We start from the raw sequence: 10,238 nt of genomic DNA, 5'->3' as shown, positions 1-10,238 counted from the left end.
TACCTTCGACCAATGTTTTTCCCTAACCTTGATTGAAGTTTTGCCAGAGAGGGCAACTATCATCGAGGTGAGGACTAGGGAGATGGCCCACATCTGGGTTGAAAGGGCGTTTGAAACGCCCGGGCTAAACATCGCCCATTAAAAGCCAAAACAAACCCTACCCTCCCTTTCCCCCCCTCTCCCCTTCCCCTTCTTCCACCCCCACTACCTGACCAAGGAGGGCGACTGGAGGAACTTACCCTGCCTGCAGCAGTTCATCTTCAGCACTGAGGATAGCGGATCAATCCGCTGAAACGTCTGAACGTTTTTTTTTGTGAGTGTCCCCTTTTTTACGTGTGTCTATCTCGCGCCAGCCGCACGAGTTCACCGGTGGCAGGCAGTCGGAAGCAAGACAGTCAGTCGCAGTCGGTCGCAGTGGTCGCAGTCGTGCGCCAGTCATCCCCAGCCGGGGGAATGGAACTCACCACAAAATTGTACTTGTGGAATCAAAGATTCTTTCGTTCTGAACTCGGTCCTTATGCATTTTTTATTCACAACATTTTGTTGATATAAATAATTTTATTACTCCACACAAATTACACGACAATAGCAAAAATTGAGTACCTAAAGGTAGCCGCGAAGGATAACCTATTTGAGGCTACCATCCAAAATAATGATACATTATGCTTTACATATAGTGTTGCTCATTTTGTGTTACCTTGATAACCTATACTAACAAAGATTAAGTGCGTACATGAAAAAACAACTAAGGTAATATTTATAATTCATTTACATCAATATTTTATAACAATATTTGTTCTACACTTTATTTAGTGAGAAGCCAAGAATGTGCATTTTGCAAAAACTTTTTTAAAGACTTTGAAATACAGCATGACTGGGGAAAAAAATTAAAAACCTTTGGTCCTACGTACAAAAAACATCTTTTAAATAAAGTCAAGTTTGGTTGTGGCAAGGGCACACTTATTTAACTCAGGGTAAAGGAAGAAGACAGGGACTGAAATATTTTAGAGTTGCCACTTCTAGCATAAAAACATCGTAGGACCTTATAAATATATAGATGCCTCAACGGAAGCAAACGCATATGAAGAAAAAGTGGGAAGGATCTTTCAAATCTGTCTTTTTTTCAAAATAATACGTACAATTATCTTTTGTTAAAAAAACGGCAGGTTTCAAGAAGTTTAAATATGCACCACCCTAACAAAAAATGCCATAGCTCAGTCTGCTATGTACTAAGGCGTTATGAATTATCTTTAGACAGCTTTCTGGACATTTATTTCTAATGAAATAAAATTTGTCATTGTGTCACGCATTACATTTGAGAGACTGTTGATATGCTGATTCCACTTTAAGGAATCGTCAATTGTTACTCCCAAGTACTTAATACTGGAAACCCGTTCAATGGGTAAACAGCTATTGCATAATTTTATAGGACAATTTTCTTCATGATAATGTTTCGTTTTAGCTGCATTCATATTCAATTTGTCGGAGGCAAACTGAATTTATAAATAGCGACTGAATATACAATAGTTTAACAAAATAATGGCAATAATAAAACAAGTTATTTCCCTGTTATTGAATTTTTAAGTAAGGAAAGAACATATTTACCACGTTAACGTTACAAAGAAATAGTTAATGAAACGGTTATTAACTATGCGAATCGCATCAAACTTCTTAAGGAGTTTCCAGTTCTCAGATAATGAATCTTTAGTCTGTTTTTGAAGGGAACGTTTTAATGTAAAACCATGAAAATTAAGAAATCGAGCAATCTAAAACATAAAGATTTTCTTTTCTATTTGAGATGCTTTGTGCCACTTATAAAGATTAAGGAAATACAATCACGGCAATCTGATCGGAATACTGCGATTGTCAGAATGTCTCTATGTCTAGGTCTATTAGTTATTATATTAGCACAAATGAAAGAACTTGCTGGTAGGATTGCTCGCTCTCTCTTTTTTCTGAGGAATAAATATTTATTTAAGGCAGCACGGAATATCACGGAACCACGGGAGTTTTCAGAAAGATTCAAAGAAAGCCAAGTAAGCGCTACCAATACTTGATCACTTTGTGCGAAAATCCACAGAGAAATAATCATTCGCCTTGACTGGGGTTCGAATCCGGATCCCTCGATTTCCGGCCGAGTGCTTTAGCCAGTTAAGCTACCGTGAAAATTGGTGACTCTCGTAAAGTTATCGCCGTGGCTAGTCCCGGTATATTTAATTTCTACTAGGTCACATTTATAAATCCAGCTGGTAAGAAGCAAGGTATTCCGCAGGGAATGAAAATTTCCTAAAGAAGAAAAATTTCAGTTTTCATGTGTAAAAATGGGTGTAATAATTTAACTTGTTAGCATATAAGCATTTCTTCAAGGAGGAGACAATACAAAAACCAATGTAAAGTATTCCTTGATTCAGATGAAAAAATAAATAAACATATAGTATTATCCTTTAAATGTGTGAGTTAAAACACCTCTGCTACCCGTCTGGAGTCATGCATATCATTTATTCTATTGTCATGATATTCCACTTAATTTACTGTGACTTATTACTTAAGTCATTTATGTGATTAATTCAATGAAGCTGAATAATATTGAAATCCCTAGCTAATTTCTACTGCCCTACTTCTTATTATCGTTGAACTTATTTAACAGTTATCTTCTACACAGATTTTAATGGAACTTCCCTCTTATTTTTTCCCTAGTTTATGAAGATTAACTCAACCTCTTGCGTTCTCTAAATTCTTCCGAAAGACCCAAACTGATTCTTTGTCAAGGTAACCTTTTCTATCCGTTCGTTAAGTGTTCCTATGCGATAGAACATGGGCTCTCTGATGCTCCTCATCTATGAACCAATGGATAAGCTGCCTTTGACCTTTCGAGCGAAGGAAGGCCATGGGCTGCGTAATTGAGGCTCGCCTCTATTCGAAGCTCTTATCAGAAGTGTACTGAGGGGTGATTTGGCGATACACCCATGTTGGCAAGGAAGATGAGCTTCATGACTTGTCATGTTCTTGCTACGTGAGGATGTTTGCCAAGAATCAGTTCTAAGTTAAGCAAATCTAACATTTCTTAGAAGGATATTCAAAAGGAAATTTTGTAAAATAATGTGAAAGGATAATAAAGCTCACTCTTCTATAATTACCACCCGCATGCCTTATCTCTATATATTAGATAAAATTCATCCAAATATCCGGTAAGATATTCCTAAATATTTCAATTGAAAAAAATGGGGAGCAGAAGCGCTCCCCATTAAAAGAAATTCTCATAAAGTGGTTCTTAGACTACTTCTGAGTAGCAATAGGGTATTGCTGTTATTAAAATGAAATAGAATGTACACATTTACTGTCATAAAATATTTTGAAATGGTTAGAAATCTATTGCTCTCCCGTTTGCTGATGACTAAAGCTAAATTTACAGAGTAATAGTAAACATTAATGAAAGGTTCCTTAGTCACGTAGTTACCAAGCTAATTGACCGGTGAAGCTTAAAAAATTAGAATTTAACATTCCTTCCTCGCAGCACTGAACCTTGGAAACATTAATAGGAATACTCAACTCCTTAGGAAAGCCTTAAGCCTTCGACTTACTAGTAGTTTCCACTTCTTCGAGGATTATATGTATAATGATGCTGAACACGGGTGAGTGATTAATCGATTTAATATTATGGGATTATGTGCACGATGGGATTTCATCATCAGGATACGGTCATCCTGAAAGTTGAATTCAATGAAAGATTTTTAGGGCAGGGGTTGACGTCGTGAGGGCCACTTATAACCGCATCACTGCCGTTCTTTCGACCCTTAACGTTTCCTAATCTATTGCTTGTTATCCTGAAATTTTCAGATATTACGGAGTGGCATTGAATTTTAAAGAGAAAGTGTGGTATAATCACAAAAATAATAGGAATTGTTTATTATATCAGATATATAAAGTCGTTTTTGATGAACTCAAAAATGTATACGCATTTCGCTTTTATTGAAGAAGCGAAATTGAAATTTAATTTACCTGTCGAAAATAGATAAAAATTTATAGACAATTTTATTACATCGGTGATAATCAATTGCATTTGGCACTGACTTCGTCAGTTAAGACGAGGTGAGTCCGAGAAGTATCCGATGAATTTAATGATTGAATTTTTATGTTCGTCGCATTTTTTAATTGCTGAAAACAAGAAAAAATTTCCTTATACATCGCACTTGGTATCTCAAGAAAATTGATCGTTCTTAAGTAGCTTCTGTATTCGAAAGTTTGCTGAAAAAAGATCACTCCCTTACAATCACCATAAAACTCCCTAGATGTTTCGGGCGAGCTACAGTGCTGCCATCTATAAGAATAATTTCTCGTCAGCGACAATAGCGACGACAGATGAAGCTTTAAGTGCCCAGTCCTGATTATCCTAAGTCCGTGGTTGAAACTGACCAACGTTCAGGGCGACCTTGACATGGTCCAGGGAGCCATGTCAAGTCAATGCTGATTTTTTTTCAAGACGGAGAAGTGCTTTGCGTTTGTCCTTTGTGACCGGCACTTTATCTTGAACTGGTGATCATTTTTTCCAACAAAGCTGGGTTTTGATATGTCCTTCCCAAATTCTTTCCCTTCTTTTTCCCCACTCATTATTCTAACCATGCCACATAGCCTGCTTCTTTTCCTCCTCTCTTGTAAACTCTTCCACCTTAGAACTCTGAGCATTTCTGAAACACTTTCCGTTTTTTAATGCTTTCCCAACACATACCTAGCAGCTTTTCTCTGCACCTTCTCCAATTCCTTGACCTCTCCTTTAAAATGAGGGTCCCAGATAAGAGATGCGTACTCTAATGTTGGTCGTACTAGGGTTGTATAGGCCATTTCTTTGGTGGCCCTGGTGCTTCCTCTGAGGTTTCTCATCACCCAGTGCAATACTTTAAAAGATTTTTTGATTGTGTACTCGGCGTTTAAAGCCCATCCTAAATTCTTAGTTAAATGGGTTTCTAAATATTTAAAGCTGTTAGATTTTGGAATTAAACTACCCGAAAATTCATAGTTTCTATTTCCACATTTTCTTCTGTTGCTGAAGTTAACATATTTATTTGGATTTATTTCCATCCCGTTTCTAGATACCCAATTCATTAATTTGTTTCAGTCATCCTGAAGAGTTTCCTGATCAATTTTATTTTCTATTTTCCTATAAATAATACGGTCATCCTCAAAAAGCCTTATAATAGAATTTATTTTTTCCGGGAGGTCATTTAGGTACACCTTTCCCTTGGGCTACAACCTTGTCGCGGTGGAAAGGCTTGCGCGTTCCTATGACCCCTAGAGCTGCACTGGCGGGATTAATTCTAATTATTCCCGGTAGGGCCACCCATGCCAGATAGATCGAAGGGTAGGAGCCAGACGAAAGGTAGTCCACGTGATGGTGTCACGTAAAAAACACTGTTGGAATGGAAGTGGGAAACCCTACCAACTATCTCTTCCCTGAACACATGGAGTACAACCAAATGAGCCTCGGAATCTCATCGCCCGGGACCCGTCCGCAAAGGGCGGGTGTCGGGCACGGCAGCGAGGTCGGCAAGGTCCTCGGGGTCGCCAACATGTGAAATCCTTGCAGAGACTTATCATCATCACCATCAGCAGCAGCAGCAGCAATGAAGAAAGAAAAAAAAGAAGACCAAGAAGATGGAGAAGAAGAAGTCGGCTGTAAATGTAGGGACGTGGAATGTGAGGACAGTGATGAGGGCGGGGAAATTAGAAAATATCAAAAGGGAAATGGATAAAGGGAGGATAGACATCTTAGGATTATGCGAGGTGAGGTGGAGGGATGGGGGGGACTATTGGAGTGATGGGTATAGGGTTATATATAGTGGAGGGGAAGAAAGCCAGCGGAGGGGAGCTTTAGTACTAAACGGGAAGATGGGTAAGCGTGTGGTAGGTATAGACCAAGTAAGCGATAGGATTCTGGTGGTAGAAATTCAGGAGCGGCCCACCAACCTTGTGGTGGTCCAAGTTTACATGCCCACTAGCAATCATAGAGAGGAAGAAGTAGATGAGGTGTATGAACAGCCCGAGGAAATAATTAGAGACACACCGGGTAAGAAAAATCTGGTAGTAATGGGGGACTGGAACGCCTCAGTCGGGGAAGGCAGGGATGGAAACGAAATGGGAGATTTTGGTCTAGCAAAACGGAACGACAGGGGAGAGAAAGCAGCAGAATTTTGTAGGAGAAACAAATTGTTTATCACAAACACGTGGTTCAATCATCATAAAGGGCGAAGGTACACGTGGAAAAGTCCAGGGTATGCGGGGAGATATCAAATAGACTACATTATGGTAAGACAGAGGTTTAGGAATAGTGTGAAAAACTCGCGCAGCTTCCCTGCAGCGGATGCGGATTCGGACCACAATCTAGTGCTCATGAAATGCAACGTAAGATTCAAAAGACTTATAAGAGTTAGGAAGACGAAGAAATGGAACGTAGAAGCCCTGAAAGGGAGCATGAGGAGAGAATATCAGGAACTAGTGGACATTAGTATGCGGGGCATTGACAGCACCAAGCCTTTCGAGGAAAGATGGGATAATAATAAACCTGTGAATTGACGAATTTGGTCTTAAAAATCAACGTCTTTCTTCAAATGCACTATCTTGAAAACTGCTGCACATTCTGTTGGTGAGACGTCAAGAAGGATCAGTTACTTTAGCTGGAGATACGATATCTTCATTATAAGCATCATCCTTCTCTCTGTCTCCTTCATGTGTGTCATTACCTCGAGCCCCAATTCTGTTTGGTCCACCTTGTTAGTACTAAGCGAAGAGACTATGGGCCGTATTTTAAGACGTTCCTAGAGGAACGGCTCTTCCTGTGTGACGCGTTACTAGGGGGAAATCAACCTCCAAGCGTTTTTTAAACGTACCTCCTTCTTTGTAGAATCAACTCCATCTACAAGCATACCGATTTTCTCCCTACTATTTTGAGCATGGATCAGACCACCCTACTAAATTGTAGGAACTGTTTCAAGGCCTAATGTGGCGGAATGCGTTGTTAACCTCCGGATTTGGTCATTTTTTTCCGGACACATTTTACAGTATGCGATCAAAATTCCATAAAAATTACGCTTTTTTAACGTGATGATATTTATTTATTTCATAATATATGCCTGTTATGAGGAAACATATAAAAAGAACGAAAAAAGCGGTAAGTCTGTAAGTAAACAACCGTTGCTATGAAATGGATGCAGAATTTTCAAGGTATGTGTTGAAAGAGTCGTATATTTATGTTGAACGAATACACTTAAGGGATAGGTAGAATATCATTGAGTACTACTATTCAGAAAGGACTTTCTCCAGAGGTATCGCTTCACAATATGAACCGTAACAGACGTTATTTTACCCTCTGAATGGAGTGAACATTTAAGCAATCGTGTTCTGACGATTCCGTATATGTTAAAACTGCTAATTGCCTTTAGGTTTTATGCCTCTGGGTCATTCCAGGTATGTGGTATTTTTACGCAAGATTTATATTATCGCTTTGATTATGTAACACAGTATTAAATCTCGTTTGTGGCGATCTACCCGGAGTTGCTCAGGGGACGGTGTTGAAAATAATTAAGGTATGATTTCTCCTTAGTTTGGAAATTATATGAATGAAAATTTTCCATTTGGAGGGGAAGCGTTATAAGGTATTGAGTTTAAAATATTTGGTAACCGTTACAGAGCATCAGTAATGACCTGGTGGCATTGATACCTCGTTACAATTGTAAACATAAGTTGCCAATTTCAGAGGAAGATACTGCTAGATGTAAGAGATCTTTTTATGACAAAGGTCGATTTCCTGGAGTATACGTATTGGGTGGTATCGACTGCACCCATGTTCCGACTGTGAGTTCGGGGGGAGAGTTAGGCTAATTGTACGGAAACCGGAATAGATCACATGGTTTTCATTAAACGTAAAGGTATGTAAATGTTTATTTACCAAGTTTATCACAACGTATCTTATGTTGAAATTGGCAGCTTCATCTCAAGGCATATTATGGTTTGAAAATATCAAGCTGAGGCAAACCGTGGTTGCTGAGTAATTCTACTTCTGAATGAATGGGATTCTGCTTATTATTTTAGTGTATTTCTCTAACTGATATATAAAGCTCTTCCGAAACACACCTCCATACTGTACTGTTCCATTGTAATGGGTTTTGTTTAGTCTTGAATAAAATTATATTATTCCAATGAAAATCCATGTAGGTAGTTCCTTCATTTTCCTTTCCTGCCCAAGACTCCTACTTCCTTTGCATGTCCCTTACAATGTATAAATACAGTTAACAAAATGAAGATAGGTAGAGTTATCTCTTGTCAGGGGTACTTCATTCTCCTAATTTAATACCCTATCTCATTATGTTAGACCCTTTCAAATTACCCATTTCATATTTGTAGGGAAATACATACAATGGTATGCATAAATAATCATTAATAATGCATAGGTGATAAAAATAATTATGCCAAAAAATTGGATTTTAGCAATGTAATTTCAAGAAATAAATTAAATTAAACACTTATATTTTAAGTTCTTAGTGGTGCTCGGCATTTTGCTTGCATTCCTTGATAAAAGAGAAATGAAGTGCACTCATTGAGGGTACGATCGCATTTTGACACAATAATGTGGACTTAATACTACCTTACTGTAGTTCAATGTTTGCTTCCAAATTGTAAACGCTTTTTAATATAGTTGAATGTGCGATGCCAATGTATTTAGAGCAGGCTACATTCCCATGAATTGGTGGATTAACTGACTTATGTCATTGTTGATAATAGATAGTTTTTTAATAAAAAATTGTAGAGAATTTTCCCTAAATGACAGTTCCACGTCATTTAGGGAAAATTCATGCGTTTTATTGGCTTTAACTTGGACTTAATGATTGCTATGTTTTTTTTGCAAATTATAGTCTTACACTTCGTGTATCTGTTCAATCTATAGCTCGATTTCTAGTATCTTATCTTATTTTGATGTGGATTCAACGCACCATAATCTCCATTATAGCAAAGCCGTTTGTATTGGAGCGCTTGTATTTGTCTTAGGAATCCTTGCGAGGATCTCCTGAGCCAGTGGTTGGGGTGAGTCCAGCTGAGCGAATGAATCTTGGAATAAATCATGCGTTATGCAGCAAACATCCATCCAACAGTTGCTGTCCGTGGTTCATCCTAGCAGGTAGACAACTTGTACTGTATGTGTGAGTTGCGGATTTCCCAAGTCATTTTTCACGGGGCTTTGAGTTGCAACTCAACGACAATAAGCCGATGCGATGTTTGGCAAAGAAAGGGATCGACTCATAAATTATTCCCTTTTCATGTTAGGTGCTTCTCTTGGTGTAGTACCTGCCACATTATTTGCGCTGTTGCCATTTGCAAAAACATTTATTTACGTTCTATATCCATCCACATTTCTGCATAATCTGCTTGTGTGAACGAAGACCTAATGATACACTTTACGTGACTCCACGTACATAACCATACGATATAATAAACGACGAAAATAAGTAAACATTACGAGACATTTTTCAAAAAAATCGAATGAAAGGCCAAAAAACTTATAGGAGATAAGGAAGGGATTTGGGAATTGGGAAAGAAGGAGAAGGAAGACATTAACAGTGCGTGGTATTATAAACTAAAGACGGAGTATCCATGATAATAACACAAATGGGAATTTCCACACTGTTTAATTAAACACTTCACGACCGACTATGGTTTCGACACTTTGTGTCATATTCAAGGTAATCCACTCTCGGTATTTATACCCAGGCCAAGGTAGGAGGTGGGGGCATATGGAATTGGAGTGAGGGGAGTGGGAGGGGAAACATTTTAGGTGAACAAATGAGTGAAGACCGAAACCAGAGGACAGAGGTACAACAAGTGGAGCGTGAAGGTCTGGGTTTTGACGTCATGGGGAAGCTTAACTTTAACAAAGATGAGTTAGTACAAAATAAAACATCATTACCAAGTCCATTCGGGATATTGGCAATTTCAAATTTCTCCATATTAAAGCCCTTTGTCAATACAATGTATAATATTTATGCCAAAATAGTTAAAATGGTTATTCAGGCATAAATGATTAGTAAAACAAGATTTTCCGTCATTATATATGAAACTTCTTCTGTGTTGCTTCACTCTGTCTTTAAACCTTCTATCGGTCTGGCTAACATAACACAAAGCACAGTCCTCAAACTTTAATTTGTACACTCCACTTAATATAATCATATTTGCCCTTGAAATTGAATAAAATC

The sequence above is a fragment of the Ischnura elegans genome, chromosome 1, assembly GCF_921293095.1.
Source record: "Ischnura elegans chromosome 1, ioIscEleg1.1, whole genome shotgun sequence".
Classification (NCBI taxonomy): domain Eukaryota; kingdom Metazoa; phylum Arthropoda; class Insecta; order Odonata; family Coenagrionidae; genus Ischnura; species Ischnura elegans.
The sequence above is the reverse complement of the archived record's forward strand: the minus strand, read 5'-3'. Positions refer to the sequence as shown.